Below are 18,387 nucleotides of genomic sequence, written 5' to 3' on the forward strand. Positions count from 1 at the left end.
ACAGTCAGCACGGCTCTGATACCACTTATGTCACACCCGGTTTTTAGAAGGCAAACCGAATGCGAACCATGTACGTGCCAGGATCAGTTATTCACGTACACAGCAGTTACATAATATGGACATCATCACACAGTGCTCAAAATAGTATTAATAAGGGAAATAGTCGATTACATCATACGTCTGAGACGTCCATATAGTTCTTACAATAAATCAAAGTGCGGAAAAGAAACGTAGATAACGCGGCCTTCACAGGCAGCCGACTGGGGGTTGCCGCTAACCCACACCTAGAACTCGTCGTAATCTTGGAACTCCTGGAAGTCTCCTTCCACAGCTTCATCTTCGCCTGAGCAGTGGTTGCAATGCTGACAACCTGGGGGGGGTTTGGTGTGTAGAGCAAGGGTGAGTACACATCAACATACTCAGCAAGTATCCTGTTTGGCTGTAGTGGACTAGCTTTATGTGGGGATAAGTCAAGCAGTTGCTTTTAGTTGGTCAGGTTATTACTTACTAGTAGAAAGCCAAGTTTTAGCATTAACCCAAGTTATTAACCCGATGTACCCTTTCCAAACGGAAAGAATACCACTTACCAGCACCATAATCATAACCAGAACCATCAATCTCATAACCACCTGTACCACAATGTCTCTGATCAAGTACCACTAATCACTGGAGCTCCCTTGGCCGCTCATAACCGCGAGCACGGCTGATATATCAGTTTCATAACACTCTGCAGAGGTTGTGCACTTTACCCACAAGCCGTGATTCCCTCTCTAGCCCGGGCTTGCAAGACCCTTATTCACTCCCGAGGTGAATGGCCAGGGATTCACTACGAAGCCTTTACAAAGATTCCCCGGGGCTGTAGCCACCCGTTAGGTTTCCTAAATGCACCGCACTCCTCCCCAAGGGGCGAACCCAAACTTGGCAGAGCGAGCCGCATACACCGAGCCCCATTGACGGCACGACGGCTAAGTGAACTACACCCCGGATCCTCTAATTATTCAGCTAAGGGCACCCCATTCCACCCTCATGGTTGCACTGTTTTCCCGGGCGGTCATCCATAGAACAGGTCCTTACGGAGAGGCACTCGAGAAACCGCTCGAGCCCCCTTGAATACCACAAGTATAATCATAAAGAAGAACGGGAAAACAGCGTATCATAGATAATCACATCATGTTCATTGATTAGAGTTGAGCAATAGCATCAGACTAAGTAGTAATAATCCGACCCAAATAGGTAAACAAGGACATGGATAACAAAAGCTAGTCAATCCTTAGGTATAAAGGTGTAATGCGGGAGGTGAATTAAAGAATGAATAGGACATAGATAGGTCAAAGGACACTTGCCTCCACCAACCGACTGCTGCTCAGGGGCTTCTCCTGCGAATTCCTCGGGCTCTTCGACCGGATCGTTCTCTATGCGAGCGCAAACATACATACATCCATCCACATATTTAATACAAAAGAACAGTACACCATACACGGGAACAAATAAAGTGAGTATGCATCAAGTATGACATTCGATAACGCATTTGTTATGGTTAGAAAGAAACGGGAAAGGTCTCGCAGGGGGTTAAATCTTATGCACTAATGACACAATTGGTTTTTAACAAAATAATTCTGTTATATATTTATATATACTGATGGAAACCTAATCACTTTTAGTTGATCAACATTGCACAGGGTAAACAATTAACTACGTGAATCAATAACATAACGGAATTTTAAATTAAACTTCCTATTTTCCCATAGCATGAACAGTGATTAGCCTACTTAAAATACGGTAATTATGATCACAGAAAGTAAATAAAATAAAATAAAAAAAATAAAAAAAAAACAGAGGGGGGGGGGCGGTTGAACCGGCCCTAGGGGCGGTTGAACCGGCCCGGGGGCAGGCGGCCGAGCTGGGGCGGCCGAGCGCGGGGGGGGGGGAGCGGCCGAGCTGGGGCCGGGGGCGGCTGAGCCGGGGCCGAGCGGGCGGGGCTGGGGGCGGCCGGGCGGCCGGGCGGCGCGGTCGGGCGGCCGGGCGCGGCCAAGGGCCAGCGGCCAAGGGGAGAAGGAGGGGAGGGGGAAGGAGAGAGGAGGGAGAAGGGGGAGGGGAGGGGGCTCACCGGCGAGGGGGGGGGTGGCCGACGGCGAGGGCGCGCAGCCGGGGTCGGGGCAGCGGTGGCGGCTAGGGCAGGGAGGTGGGTGGGGGCGGCGGCTTGGGTGGGGAGGGAGAGAGGGAGAGAATGAGGGGGAGGGAGAGGGGATTTGGGGAAAAAGAGGGGGGGTGGGGGCGGCTGGGCCTGCTTTGGGCCCAAGAGGGGGGGGGGGGCGCAGGGGCTTGGGCCGGCCGGGGTCGGCCCACGGCGCGGGAGAGAGAGAAAAAGAGGAGAGAAAAAGAGAGGGAGAAAAAAAAAAGAAAGAAAAGATCTTCTCCACATTTTCGAAATCCGATCTTTCTACATGAATGCAATTGCGCTTTCAAAGCAATCAAAAGAAATGCAGGGTTCGGCATGGTGCATCAAACAACATAAGGTATTTAGGGTTTTTCTTACACGGGAAATCCAAACCGAATCCCGCTAGGACTTTGGAAAAGGTCAAGGTTTAGCGAGGGGAAAAAGAAAAGGGAAAGGTAACGCCCGAATTTTGGCGAGTAAAGAAAAGAAAAAATTCAACTGCAAAATTCGGGGCGTTACAACCTATTAAACAGACATACATGGAATAAAAATGAAACCGGTGGGTTTATGTAAGTAGTTTTGAAAAAATAAAAAGCATTGCAGATCTGTTTCAGTAGTAACTTAAATGTGTTTGTGTAGTATTCATATGACCAGAACACCATTGTAACGGTGAATTGGAAGAGTACCAGACCAAAAGACTAAATTAATTGAAGTGTATTTCTACAAACTACTACTTGCGTGGGCAACCACTACTAAAAACCATAATTTAATTTTGTAACAGATGAAACCTCAACTACACATTAATCATGCGTGTGAAATCGGAAACTTGAAGTACACAAACTTAATAATCAAGCGTGTCTGTGTAGCTGGAGTAACTTAAATATGTTTGTGTAGTATTTAGATGACCTGCACATCATTTTAACGTTGAAATTGAAGAGTAACATGAAAACAAAACTTTGGATAGAGCAAGTGTATTACTGGAAACTTTAATTTAATTTTGTAACAGATTAAACCTCAACTACACAATAATCATGTGTGGAGGAAATATGGCACACATAGGATGATGGGATAACAGTTCATGATCCATGGCAGATCAGTGCAACATCTGTTAAACTTAACAATGCAATCCCTAATCCATAAAATTAAAAGGTGGCATTGACAGCCTGCAACTCACACATCTCCAATTTTCACACAGACACACAGCAAAAAGAAGGATTAGGATGTATTCGGGACTCACCAGATGAAAGTGAAGGCGCGCAGAATACAAAGGTCTAAAAGGACCAAAACAGGCTAAAACAGCATGTGCTCGCAGAAATCCGACCAAAATAGGCTAATAAATTTTAGGAGGGAACTTTCTGAAATAATCAAACAAAAATTCAACCATATACTATGAGCTCGCAGAAAATTTATACTAAACAAGATAATGTAAATTTCAAGTTGGGTTATATTTCCAAGATCAACATCTCAAAAATAAAACATATAGAGTGGGTCCCGTACAATGATATTTTACATCTAGAAACACTATCGCGCAATATATTTGCTATTCAAAAGATCGAAAGGGATTATGAGGCAGCCGCGAAAGGGATTCTGGGGCATGGGATTGGGGGCGCTGATGGCGTCCTTGGTTGGAGATCGCGGATTCGAGGCGTGGTGTGGGCATGGCCGGGTGGAGGGGATTCTGCCGTCGCCGTTGCGGGGTAGGCGAGAGGAGGTGTGGCGGCCGGTGCTTCTGTGGGGCAGGCGAGATGGGACACGAGGTTATTGATAGGGCCAGTATGGCAGTGATAGGTAGGCGGAGCCATGGACGCGCCAGGCACCCACATTCCATGCTTAATTAGTAGTAGGAGTAGGATTAGATTAATTACAAATAAAAAATATTTTCATATGTCTTCAGAACTTGCAAAACTGAAACAGACCAGGAGAGCCAGTGGGAGCTACGTTCTTATCTTCTTTTATTCTCAGTTTCAGGCTTTCAGCTATGGCTATCAATTATAAACAGTGATGGTCGAACTGGTACCTGGTATGTCAAGTATGGTAGTAAATAGTAATATGACCAACTGATCACAAAAGAGCATTCTAGTTTCAGTTTTTCGATACTAACTAAAGCACCAAATGATACTGCAACAATTTTCAAGAATACAGACAAGAGAAAATCAACTAATCGAATCTGATCCAACCTTGAAATGATACCCAATAAAAGATTTTTGTCATTTGTTTGTGATTTAAACATTGTTCTTCTGGGTACCTGCTAGGAAGAACAGGTGTGGCTCAGGATGCTCTAGAATGTAAGCAACAAGGCATCAAAACGAGGAAGAATAAATATATTCTCTCTAGCTGAAACGTGTAAATGGAAAATAGCAACAGAAATAATGACAGTGTCTAGAATATTATGCTCATAAAAACAGCACAGATCTTGTTGAAGTAAGAATGAAATGGTATAACTGTCACATAGTTCAAATGACCATTGGTGCCAAGCCTTCTATTACAAACAAACTGACTGGGAAGAAAAGGTTAGTTTAAGCATACCTATAGGGGAATCATAGCACGAAAATTAAATGGGCATATCCCAGTGCAAACATCAGGTGGCTCTCGAATGCTAAAGGTGTCGTTCCCAATAGAAACACTTGATTCATATTCGCCCATTTGCAATGTTCCCATTCCACAAGCATGCTCCAACACCTCTGTATGATAAGGAATTCAAAACCAAATTAGTACAATAATCGGTCAACATAAGAAAGAGTTTTATCACAAAAAAAGGTCAACATTTGGAGCATATGAGCAGAATATTGGGGGCTACAATAAATAATTCATCAGTAATATTGGCATCTCATGAAATCTATATATAGAAATCATGAGACCACATGTAAGACTACACAAATAATTACCAGCATATATGAGAAAGCAAAGTTTATGTGCTTGTTGTTACAAAACTAAGGTCTAAATTAAGTGATGGCTGAAATTTTCTTTTGGGCGATACAGAAACTTTAAGATAATTACTCTAGTTGTCTAACCAGAAAAGAAAACCAAGTGTGTGCTTTCAATAAATATGCGGTTAAATAAAAAAACATGGTCATCATGTTTAGCTCAATAAATATGCGGTTAAATAAAATATTTATTAAAAAAGCGCATTAGCTTGCAAATATGTTTAGCTCAAGAAATGTAGCTTCATAGCGGCAGTGCTATTTATAGTCATGAAAAATAGAAATTGGGAGTAATGAGGCTGCATGCTTTTTGCAAAGAATAGAAATAGGTTTCTTGAAAGAACGTGCATTGCTTTCCTGCTCATGAGATGCAAGGAGCAGTATTGTCCAAAAAAAACGTGCAGCCTATTCATGTTTATGTGCTTGCAGCAGTAAAGAACTGGCTCTGCTGAACTCTAGCAAGATAGGAAATCATCATTCAAGATTTATGAGGACATGCATTTCTTTACTGCCCATGAGCTGCAAGCAAAAGCAGTATTTTCCCCAAAAAAACATGCAGCCTATTCCTGCCTATGTGCTTCTAGCAGTAAGGATTTGTCTCTGCTGACCTTTAGCAAGATAAGAAATCACAAGATTTATGAGGACCAGAGTTTATACCCAACAAAGAAGAAATTAGCAAGATAAGAAATCTCAACTAAGAAGAGAATTTGTATCCACCTATTACAAATCGAACTAACTTGATTTGGATAATTTCACCTGAACCCAACAAAGAATGTTGATGTAAACATTTTGACCATGATTGGTTGTTGGGCAGTTTTTTCTTTTGTTTTATGGGATACGAAACTTCTTCACGACTCCACTGCACCACCCATATGGTCCAACCCACTCTGACAATAGGATGCAGCAGGCGAGCTAGATCTCGCGACACGACCGGAACAGAGATAGCAGGCAGGCAGGCAGACTCACCTTCTCGTTCATAGTCTGGCACTTGGACTGCACATAGACGTCGAGATCGAGGTTGTCGGCGAGCTGCACCCTGCCATCGCCAGTGCTGCCTCCCCCACCCCTGCTCCCCACCGTGGTGGTGCTACTCACCAGGAACACTCTCGAGTGGCCCGCGGGCCGCGACCGCGACGACTTGGCTAACGCTTCTTCGGCGAGGAGAATCAAGGATGGCCACGGGGATGCGTTGTCGGCGTCGTCGGAGGGATTGAAGGAGAGTGTGGGCCGGGTGTTGGGAAGTGAAAGGAAAACTCGAAGGAATTTGGGATTAGGGTTACCTCTCCTCTGCTTGTTGTCCTCTCGGAGGAACTTGAACGCCTAAAAAAGGGCGATGGAGAACTGGTGGAGTCGCCGAGATGACTCGGTTGGATTTGGACTGGCTTCCACCGCCGCTCCCGTGAGACGTCCTAGCTTGAGTCAGATGCGTCGCGGTAGGATTGTGTGGCACAACAGTGGTTGAGGAGGCGGCGAGCTGTGGCGGAGAAGCAGTGGCCGGCTACACGGACAGGAAGAGGCCGAGGTGGGGGCGGCGGTCATGGATCCCGGTCATCGCATATGTGGACGCGACGCGGGAGGAGCAGAGCGGCGAGCATCGCGGTGCGGGGTGAGCAGGGCGACTCTTGCGCGTGGGGAGGAGCGGGGGACACGGTATCGCCTGGCGCTGTCTGACAGCGCAGAGGGGGTGCGCGGAGCGGAGCCGTGGTAGCGCCAGCGCCCACGTTACGTGCTTAATTAGTAGTAGAGATAGAGATAGAGATTCAAAAAAGAAACGCAAAACAACCCTCTATCATCGCAACATAAATGAACAAAATTTAGACAATACATATTTATTGGACTCAAAGACTAATTTTAAACCATCTCTACACAATAGAGATATGCCGACAAGTTTTTTGCTTATGGTGGATACATGTTGCATGTTTTTCAACTACATGGTCTTTTCCAAAGCAAGCTTTAGATTGACTGTACTAACACCAAGAACATGTGAATGCGAGCTACTCCTCCCATTAACAAGGAGCAAGTACCCTCGACCTAAAAGAAGAGAACAAGTAAACATCAACACAAAACATGAACATCAACACTTGTGTTAGCCCACCAATCACGTGGACGATGAATCAAAAGGACTGTGTATTCTAGGCTCGCTAATAACCATATTGCGGACTTCTTATCCTTGCATTCTATTCGCTATCTAGCAAAATGGTTTGGAAAATTGCACACACTGAAACTTCCCATACTATTCTTGAAATGGGTAGTCTTATTATCATTTGTTTGGTTATGCAGAAAATTCTTCTTCTTGTTGTTCTAGGAGGTACTAAAATTATTCTTTTGCACCAGATTGGCATGGCACCAGAAGACCCAATAATCCATTTTCCATGTATATCTTTTTTCCTTGCCCTTCCCTCAACATCAAGGGTCCTAATCAGATCAACGACGGCACCAAACTATTCCCTCTTGTGCTTTAGAGTGTTAGCAAAATATGTCCAAGAGGGTGACAACTTTCTAATAATGACTCCTGCCACAAACTTGTCTGGTAGTGCACGTGGAGCATCTTTGCACTAGTGTTCAAGGCCTTTTGCTAGAGTCTAAATTTCATGGGTTTATTTCACTATAGAATGATTATCAACCATCATATAGTTATAGAACCATTCCATAACATATAGTTTACTGTCATCATCCGAGACCCCAAAATTTGCCTCAAGTGTATCCCACACATCTTTGTGTGTTGGCAATGTCAAGTATAAGTCAACAAGATTGTCAGCTAGAACACTTATGATGACACCCTGAAATAGGTTATCTACTACTAGAACACTTATGATGACACCTTGAAATAGGTTATCTACTACCACAGAAACACGTTCCCACTCTAGAGTGAGCTACTCGAGCTCCCCATGCGTGACATATATAATGTTCATAACTGTCAAACATGCACATCAACACATCATAACCTTTTCGACCAACGTTTGTAGCTAGAAAAAACAAATACATTGGGCTTTATTATTGCACCAAAGCTAACTACCGAATGTCTATAATAGCAAGGTTTTTGGATTGTTAGATGACTAGACATTTTATGGTACATTTTAATTCTAAAACCATTTAGATAAATTATGAATATGGATATTACGAGTGAATCAGTATAATCATATTATAGATATTTCTTCATATTTAACATCCTTCTAATCATAAAAAGGTATACAAATTAGAAGTTGGAGAATGCATGATGAAGAGGTGTCGTTGCCGAAGACATTATCAGCGTTGTTACTAACTGGAGTAGTCATACTGCTCGATTGGCTTGATGCGTTGGCGAGGGTTGACGCTATGCAGTTCCTCAAATAGTCATCGAGAAGTAGATATTCAATGAGCAATCATGTGTAATGCTTACCAAAAACATTACTAGTCACTATCTGAAGCAAGATCTTTAGCAGAAAAGGGATTTTAGAGGCCTACGCTTGCCAAGTTCGTGCACTTAGGGCCAGAAAACCTTGACGCCATTTCTACAGTGAACCTAGACATTACCGATGAGACTAGTTTTGACATTTACTATTGTCCGTGTTTGATACCAGCAACACACTAGGAGATATATCACATAGTGATTTTTGTGGTTGGTGAGATCTGGTGTAGCTCGATGGTTCGTGCAAAGCACAGTTGAACACGAAGACTTATACAGGTTTGGGCCGTCGGAGTGCGTAACACCCTACGTCATGTGCTCTGTATTGCTTATATTGATCTGAGCTTAAGGTTACAAAATCGAGTGCTCTATCAAACTACATGGTGTGTAATCGTTTTGTAGGGGTACCTATCCCGCCTTATATAGATGAAGAGATCAGGTTTTACAAGTTGACGCTCATCGCTACCCCTACACATATAGGAGTCAGTTCCGCTTTGTGGATACCGCTGCATGCATGGCGATATTGTTCCGACTTATGGGTGACATAGAACTCTCTGCTGGCTTCACCGGCAACGATTGTTTACGACGCCTTGGTGCTCAAGCAAGCTTTCCCCCATCCTTGGGTTTAAGTTAGCCGACCAACCTACGAGCTTCATTGACTAGCCCACTCATGCCTTTTAATTGCCCATGAACTCAATCGATGTTGTGAGGATCTAGGGAATATCTATCTCCCACAACTGGTAACATTGGTCACATAGTTATCAACATGTAACTAAAAAATCCCATGACAATACATCACTACTAGTCACACACCGCCTCAACATGGCGAGGTGGTCGAGCGCGTGTGTCGCATGCTTGTCTCCTTTTCCAGCTTCTTTATAAATTGCTTAAGGTCCCTGTTAATTCCTAAGGTGGAATTAACCTTCTTTGACTCCCTAGCATTACATATACCTCTAATATTTAGATGATTTAATAAACTAGTTTCGGCTAAACCCAATAAATCCAACAATGCAAACACACACACGCGCACACACACATATATATACATACACACACATTTTATGCAAACTCATGGTTTCTGTAATAGCACGTTGGTTTAATTAGTTTATTGGTTGAGACGAGTTGGTTTGAAATTATAAAAAATATAGTGGAAAGTGAGTCAAATAAAAACATTAAGGGTTGATTTTGTGACAAGAGGATTGATCCCTCAATCCCTCCAATTCTCTTGTCATCAAACCAACCCTAATTTATTATCAGTTGGATTTTAACTTATTAGTTTGCTAGGTTGGCTGCATATGCTATGCGATGCAAGTTTGCGTTGTTTGATTGCCAACGCCTTCTAGGTCTAACTCACAGAACAAAAAAGAGTCTTCTTAGGACCTATTCTTAACCTCTATAGCTAATTGTTAGATGTTTATAGCTAGGTTAGAGCAGCTAACAACTAATGACTCTTTAGAGGGTATAGCTAACATTTGGTTAGTTAATTAGCTGGTTCATTTTAAACCTCTTAGTTAATTTTAGCGGCTAACTATTAATTTTAGAGGTTTGAAATAGAGCCTTAGCATGGTGGAGCAAATACCCAAATTTTAGATGTTCTGGGGAAGCCAGACTCGTTAGATGTAGGTGATTACTCTAGTGGTGATGCTTTCGGCGTAAGATTACTAGATGCATGTCTGTGCCACTAAAAACTAAGTCCATGTATGAAACTACTGAATAAAGCCCTTTCTCACTGAATCACTAGAAAAAAATAAAACTATAACAATATTAGATGTTGGAGGTATATTTGGTTGGTTTTTTCCTTAGTACCTTTGAACATTCACAACCAAGGCTTGAAAGCTCACACGTGAGAGATGCTAAAATGCTATTTTAGTACCTAATGAACCTGATAGGATCAATGAGTTTCTAAGGCCTAAAGTGTGGAGACTTACTCATAAGGGCAAAGCCAGAATATAAGATTAGGAGAGACCAAATTAGATTAGGGGTTGTTAGAAAGTTTTTTTTGCATAATTTATATGAGAAAGTTAAATAAACTAATAGCTCCTATAGAATTAAGGGAGCATTAAGGAACATTGTTCCCTGTTGTCGCTCTTGCGTACTTAGGCCTAGGCCTAGGCCCCTGCCACCCTAGACATGTTGGGTACTTGTTCTCAAATGCTATGAGTTAAGAACAAGGCAACACAAAAAATGTTAAACGTTAAAGTCCTTCATCCTTCAAAGCATTATTTCCCTTGGGATATAATGACTTTCGGACGAAGGTTGTGAAGGACATACCTTCATCAACACAACATATAATAATGAAGTAGGAATCATATGAAATATAAAGGTTAACGTAAGCAATTGTGTACAATCATCAACTCATTTCTATATTATTATTATGGAAAAATAGAAATGATATCAAATTACAAATGTACCTTCGGCTTAAAAGAAGGTAAAAGTACAAGCGTGACGCAAAAGCAAAATGTCAAGTCAGCGTGAACAGTACGGGAGCACTGTTCACCTATTTATAGGCACGGGACACAGCCCATGTAAAATTACATCCATGCCCTTTACATTTGGTAGTAATTTTATAGTAATCCACCGAGGTCTAAATGGTCTTTTTATCTTTAAGTCGGTTTCCTTTTCTGTTATCACGCCGAAGCTTTCCTGCTCACAGCTTCGGCGCTGTATCAACCTTCGTATTCTTTGGGCTTCTCCCACTGTGGTACCGATTCGAGTCCGAAGATACCTGTTCACACATTATACTCCAGAAACATTGTTTAAATCATATTTTTGAGGACCTTCGGAAGCCGAAGGCCCCCAACAGTAGCCCCTCGCAATATTAATTTGTTAGAATGATAAATTTAGATTGCGACATGGACGAAGGCCTTAAGCCGAAGGTCCGAAAAAACACCTTCCCTTTGCTAGAATAGCAACATTCACTGACAAGTAGGGTCTTCCAATTTTTAATGCACTGGGCGTATAAATAAGAGCATACCACGAGCTCATTTGGTACGCTTTCTTGCCATCTGCTCTTGCTTACTCAATTTTTAGCTCTTGCGCACCAACACTTGCTTGGCTTTTTAAGTTTTTAAGCTTCAGCTTTGAAAGCAGTTTTTTAGCATTTTCGAAGATGTCTGAAGATAAAAGGGCTGCTGTCGAAATGAAGCTGAGTCTCTCTGAAGAGAAAAACCTGGGGTTTCTTGAAGCAATGTCGAAGACAAATACAGAAAAGATCACCAAAGAGATTTTAGAAGGTTTATCTGAAGATACTGATGACAGCGACAGTTATGATGTGGATAGTGGCGGTGAGGACTCCGAAGATCGCCCTTGGCGACCAAGCCATGCGGTTTTCGGCAAATCAAGTATCAAAGAAAATCATCTTGTCAACATGAGGGGAAGATATTTCCGGGACAATATCTTCGTGTGGGCCGTGAGAAGCCAAGGTCTGGAACCTGATGCGAAAAGTTTCTGCAACATACACGAATTGTTATATGAGACAAAACCCTGGGTAAGGAGCAGTATCACAATAATTTCGGCTGCTACAGTTTCGTCTCTCGGTCCGGGTCAAGCTGTCCCGTGCCAACCTTTCAGAAGAGATGACCCGACGACTAGATGACAAAATGGTTTTATGTGAAGAATGACCTGAAAACACGGGAAGATATTAAAGGTATAATTATGCGCCCTATTTGGCAACGCTTCGGCCTGCGGAAGCCGAAGGTTGAAATGAACGAAGCTGCCGAAGAATGCCAGAGAGCCTTCGGAGTTATTTGCTCTTTTATTGGAACGAGAGATTTGGTTCAAGAGCATATTGCCTTCAGAGTATGGTCGCTCGCGGAAAATAGGAAATGCCGCAAGAGACCATAAAGGAGGCTGACGAAGGTGGACTTATCAGGCTGAAGTATACTTTCAAGTTTGGAGATAAATTCGTTGAGCCAGATGATGACTGGCTAAAAAGCATTAAAAATTTAAGTGATGAACTACTTGGGGTTTATTCAAAGGCCGAAGATACTGCATTGTCAGCAGCCTTCGGAGGCCGGAAAAAGAAAAGACTGAACCGAGTGTTTGACGCAATCGGGTTCGTGTACCCCGACTACCACTATCCAGCGCGGGGCCAAAAAAGAAAAAGCGCAGCTTCTGCACAAGAAACTGCTTCAGCCGCTCCCAGCGAGCCAGCGCCGAAGAGACAAAGGGTAAAGGTTCTCACACACCGGCCACGCTACATTGAACCAGCTACAGTGCCTGAATTCGCCGGCGAAACCTCTTCAGCCACTGAAATTAAAGAACCAACTTCAGTGCCGAAGATCGAAGAAAAAGCTGAAGCACCCTCAGCAAAGAAAGCAGAAAAACCGAGGACTGAAGGAACGAAAATATTGGAAATTTTAAGTCCTTCAGCAAGTGTTGAGACAATAAAAAACCAAAAAGGCCCAGCGGTGACCCCGAAAAGAAAAAGAATGGTCAATGTGCTAGATGTTCTGGAGACAATTAAGTCCTCAAGCACGACTCCGAAGGAGACTGTTGAAACTTCCGAAGCGAAAACTGAAATCTTTGATACTAAAGCTCCAAAACAACAAACTGAGACTGAAGCTGGGCCTTCAGAGCCTACGAAGGTAAAACCTTTGGAAACCGAGGAAGAAAAAATGACGGAGCCAATTCTTGTTGAAGAAATCAGTGCTGTTGCCCCCGAAGCATCCCCCAAAGATTATATTGTTCGACATGCTTCGGGGAAAAAGATATCAAAAGAAGAAGTTTTTGAAGCTAATCACTATGCCAAAGAATTGAAATATCCGAAGGGGGCACTAGTGTTCAATGGTACAAATGAAGAAGATTTCCTATACTGCCTCCCGGATAACAAAGAATTACTCGTCTGTCGGGAAATGGCCCGAAGCATGGGGTTTCCGAAGCTGGAGGCTAGCCTCTGCGCGATGACAAAGGACGATCTTGCGGACAGCCTTGCGTATAATAGCCTGAAGGTACGAGATCTGCGCATTTGGAAACTTTATGATTTTAAATTTATTCTTTTATTCTTATACTAACTCTTTTACATATAGGGTTTAATTTTAAGCAACGCGCTGAGAGCGCAAAAGAATGCCGAAGACGAGAGCTATGAAATTGCTTTCAACAACCTTCGAACAGAGGTTATCAAACTAAGAATCGAAGCCCTGGAAAAGGACAAAATTCTAGTTACATTGGTGGATAAAATAAAGGAGGACGAAGCTGCCTCTAAAGCACAAGCTGCAGCTCAAAAGCACGAGATTGACGATCTTCGGAAGCAATTAGCCCGAGCTAAAGAAGAACGCATACTTGAAGAAACGAAGCGAGAACTTAGCGACCAATGGGCAAGTCATTTAGAAGGAACTGTTGAAGAGCTTCGTTCGTCCAAGAAAAGATGCTACGACAAATCTATGGAGTGTGTTAAGAAAATGAAAGCTAGCTTCGCCAGCGTTGGCGCATTCTCGAGCGAAGAAAACTTTACAAGAGGCAACCCCGAAGGTCCCATCGAATGGATTAATCACGAAGCTGAGGCCTTTGAGGAAATTTTAAATAGCCGCGGAGACATATGCGCTTTTTCGGGTGCCAGGGGGATTGTCACCATTTTGGAGAGAAAGGGCTGCGAGCATGTAAAGATTTTAGCGCAATCCGAAGCTACCTTGCCTTTCGAAGATGCAAAAGATCCTTCAGCCGAAGCTAGCATGGTTGGTGGAAAATTTTTCACCGATATCTGGGACAATGGTGGTCGAGAAATGGCCCGAGAAATTATCCAAAAAAACGAAAAAGGCATCCATGACGCTAGAAAAGTAGCAGAGGCTGTTGAGAAAAGCGCAGAGCCCGAAGGGCAAATAGGTATTAACTAATGGTTTTTATTGTGCTGTAATTTTTGATTTTAAACTTCGTTCGCAATTTGTAATAGCAATGTAGCTGTATCCTGTCCTCCCTCAGATCCTACTAAAGCGTCTTCGGGCCCTCACCCGAAAGAAGATGATGAAATTAAAAAGATGGCTGAAGCTATCATGGATCAAGTTGTCAATCAACTCCTGAACGAAGCTGCGGAAGTAGTACTTAGGGAAGACTAGGTGCTATTATAAAAACATCTGAAATGTAATATGTGTAATATCTTGTAACCCTGAATGTAATATACTTGTTTCTTATGGTTCAATTCTTTACGATGCATGAAATTCTACATACGTACCGTTTTTGAGTCTTTGACGAAAAAAAACACCTTCCCTTCTTTTCATGCTTCGTGAAGAAGAATTTTCATTTATCACAACAATATCCATAGTGTTCTGATGAAGAATATCCAAGTTTCGTGAAAATATTTTCTGAAGCTACACTCCGAAGATCAATATTGTATCTCCTTGTGACTTAGCATGATTTTCCCTTTTTCAAAGCATTCTTCCGAAGATCGATATTATGTCCCCTTCTTGTGCCATATGCAGCATGATGCATGATGCTTATGCTATGCAAAATGATGTGATGATGTTATGCTATGTAAAATGGTATTTATTTCGAAGATACACGGACATCCGCGCAATAAAACACATAATCTTTTTAAATCAGTGTTGACTTTTCGCTGTAAGCCTCCCTTAGGAGCTTCTTCGCCTTTTACTTCAGCGGAATCAGCATTGACTTTTCGCTATAAGCCTCCCTTAGGAGCTTCTTCGCCTTTTACTTTCGGCGGTATTCGCGTTGACTTTTCGCGCTTCGCCTTTTACTTAGGCGGTATCAGCGTTTATTTTTCGCTGTAAGCTCTGCATTCCCTTTGGAACGACTTTTGAGCAGAAAACTTACACTGCGCTCCCTTTGGAACGGCTTTTTGTAACTTCAGCAAACTTACTCTGCGTTCCTTAGAACGACTTTTTGTTGCTTCGAAGAATTCATACCGTGCCTTTTAAAATAAATTCTTGATAATTCGAAGGTCCTCCTTGCTATCGCAAATCTTTAAGCTTCAACAACTTAAGCCTGTGGAGAAGATATATTTTCCTTGTGGCAAACAACGAAACTATTACATGGGATTCAAAAAGTGTCCTTTATTACACAGAAAATAAAACTGAATGGAAAATACTACTATCAAGGTAGGATATTTGTCAATAAATGTGCTTCGACTCTGGCACAGTGCTATTGACTGTGCGAGCTTCGGACTGTTCTCTGAAGTCCCTTTGGTGTTGAGCATATTGGCCCCCTTCTGGCTGCTGGCCTTGTTGCAGCGGTGGTGGAGGCGGAGGCTGTTGCCAGGAAGCTTGAGGTTGACTCGCCGAAGCAACAGAAACTGCAGGGTGGTTGCCTACATATTCTGGGATATAAGGCGAATGATACGAAGCAGTGTGCATGATCTGCTTCGGCTGACCCTGTTGTGCTGCAGCTTCGGCTATCTCCTTTTGCTTCTGGATGGTAACATGGCACATCCTGGTGGTATGGCCCTTGTTTTCACCACAGAACAAGCAAAATATTCTCCTTGGTTGATCTCCAAATCTTCCGCCGAAGCCCCTGGCACCTCTGCCTCTTGGAGCTGGCGGCCGGAAGGAGCTTTGCTGTTGCCCCGAAGCCTGTGAGGAGCCCTGTGGCCTTTGCTGCTGACTCCCCTTATCATCATTTTGAGTAGAGTTGTGAATTGACCTGACGTGCCTCGGATAAAATCTTCCTCCGAAGCCCCTGGTCATTTCGGAAAACCTGAAAGCCTCCTCCTTTCTTTGACGAAAATCATTGTCGGCCCGAATATACTCGTCCATCTTCTGGAGCAGCTTCTCCAAAGTTTGAGGAGGCTTCCTAGCAAAGTACTGAGCTGAAGGTCCTGGCCGAAGTCCCTTGATCATGGCCTCAATTACAATTTCGTTGGGCACTGTTGGCGCCTGTGCCCTCAAACGTAAGAACCTCCGGACGTACGCCTGAAGGTATTCTTCGTGATCCTGGGTGCACTGGAATAGAGCTTGAGCAGTGACCGGCTTCGTCTGAAACCCTTGGAAGCTGGTTAACAACATGTCCTTCAGCTTTTGCCATGAAGTGATCGTTCCTGGTCGAAGGGAGGAATATCAGGTTTGAGCAACACTCCTGATAGCCATAACAAAAGATTTTGCCATGACTGCAGTATTGCCACCATACGAAGATACTGTTGCTTCGTAGCTCATCAAAAACTGCTTCGGGTCTGAATGGCCGTCGAATATAGGAAGCTGGGGCAGCTTGTAGGACGGAGGCCAAGGTGTAGCTTGCAGCTCAGCGGACAGAGGAGAAGCATCATCAAAAGCAAAATTTCCATGGTGGAAATTCTCATACCAGTCATCTTCGTTGAAGAAACCCTCCTGATGAAGGTCTTTGTGCTGAGGCCTTCGGTTCTGCTCATCCTGAGTAAGATGACGAACTTCTTCAGAGGCTTCGTCTATCTGCCTTTGCAGTTCTGCTAGCCTGGCCATCTTTTCCTTCTTCCTCTGCACCTGTTGATGAAGCATCTCCATGTCTCTGATTTCTTGGTCTAGCTCATCCTCTTGCGGTGTCGGGCTGACAGCCTTCCTCTTCTGGCTTCGGGCCTCCCGAAGAGAGAGAGTCTCCTGGTTGGGGTCCAGCGGTTGCAGAACTGCAGTCCCAGTTGCTGAAGCTTTCTTCGGCGCCATAGCGAAGGTTTATGGTTGCCGAAGGTGTTCAAAACTCAAAGAGTGGAAGTGAGTTCACCGGAGGTGGGCGCCAATGTTGGGTACTTGTTCTCAAATGCTATGAGTTAAGAACAAGGCAACACAAAAAATGTTAAACGTTAAAGTCCTTCGTCCTTCAAAGCATTATTTCCCTTGGGATATAATGACTTTCGGACGAAGGTTGTGAAGGACATACCTTCATCAACACAACATATAATAATGAAGTAGGAATCATATGAAATATAAAGGTTAACGTAAGCAATTGTGTACAATCATCAACTCATTTCTATATTATTATTATGGAAAAATAGAAATGATATCAAATTACAAATGTACCTTCGGCTTGAAAGAAGGTAAAAGTACAAGCGTGACGCAAAAGCAAAATGTCAAGTCAGCGTGAACAGTACGGGAGCACTGTTCACCTATTTATAGGCACGGGACACAGCCCATGTAAAATTACATCCATGCCCTTTACATTTGGTAGTAATTTTATAGTAATCCACCGAGGTCTAAATGGTCTTTTTATCTTTAAGTCGGTTTCCTTTTCTGTTATCACGCCGAAGCTTTCCTGCTCACAGCTTCGGCGCTGTATCAACCTTCGTATTCTTTGGGCTTCTCCCACTGTGGTACCGATTCGAGTCCGAAGATACCTGTTCACACATTATACTCCAGAAACATTGTTTAAATCATATTTTTGAGGACCTTCGGAAGCCGAAGGCCCCAACAAGACATATCTTTGATATTTTTTTTTGTGAACATACCTTTCCACATGTGTGCAATGACTATGACAGAGTGAGCGAGATCGACACACGATGGCAAGAGCGTGTTGCCAGCAAGCGAGGGCGAACGAAGATGATGCATCAAGTATTTTAGGTTCCAGCTGTATCCTAAAGATCTAATCGGTAATCACTAATTGACCTTCTTGCATGGAAGTTTGGAGGCCTAAAAAATGCCCCCCCCCTTCAGCCGAACCAGTTGCACTCCCTTGTACATGGTCCTAAATAAATGCCATAAAATATTAATATATTTTAAACGTTTATAATATAATATAATAAATTAAAGACATATTTACACAAAATAAAAATCATGATCATAGTGTTGTGCTATTTGTATCTCATATAATATGCACTCTTCGTTATTTATTTATTTATTTATTGTATTTTAGTAAAAAATAAACTAGCGAATGATAAATATTCGAGAGAAAAGTTATTATATTTCCTCAACAGGCTAAATAGACGTAGTCAAACAAATGCGATCGTGCGCTTAGTTACGCGTCCTTGGACAAATCACCCCACGACTGCTGTGCTGCACAGAAATTCCACATGC

This window comes from Zea mays, chromosome 8, assembly GCF_902167145.1.
Source record: "Zea mays cultivar B73 chromosome 8, Zm-B73-REFERENCE-NAM-5.0, whole genome shotgun sequence".
Classification (NCBI taxonomy): domain Eukaryota; kingdom Viridiplantae; phylum Streptophyta; class Magnoliopsida; order Poales; family Poaceae; genus Zea; species Zea mays.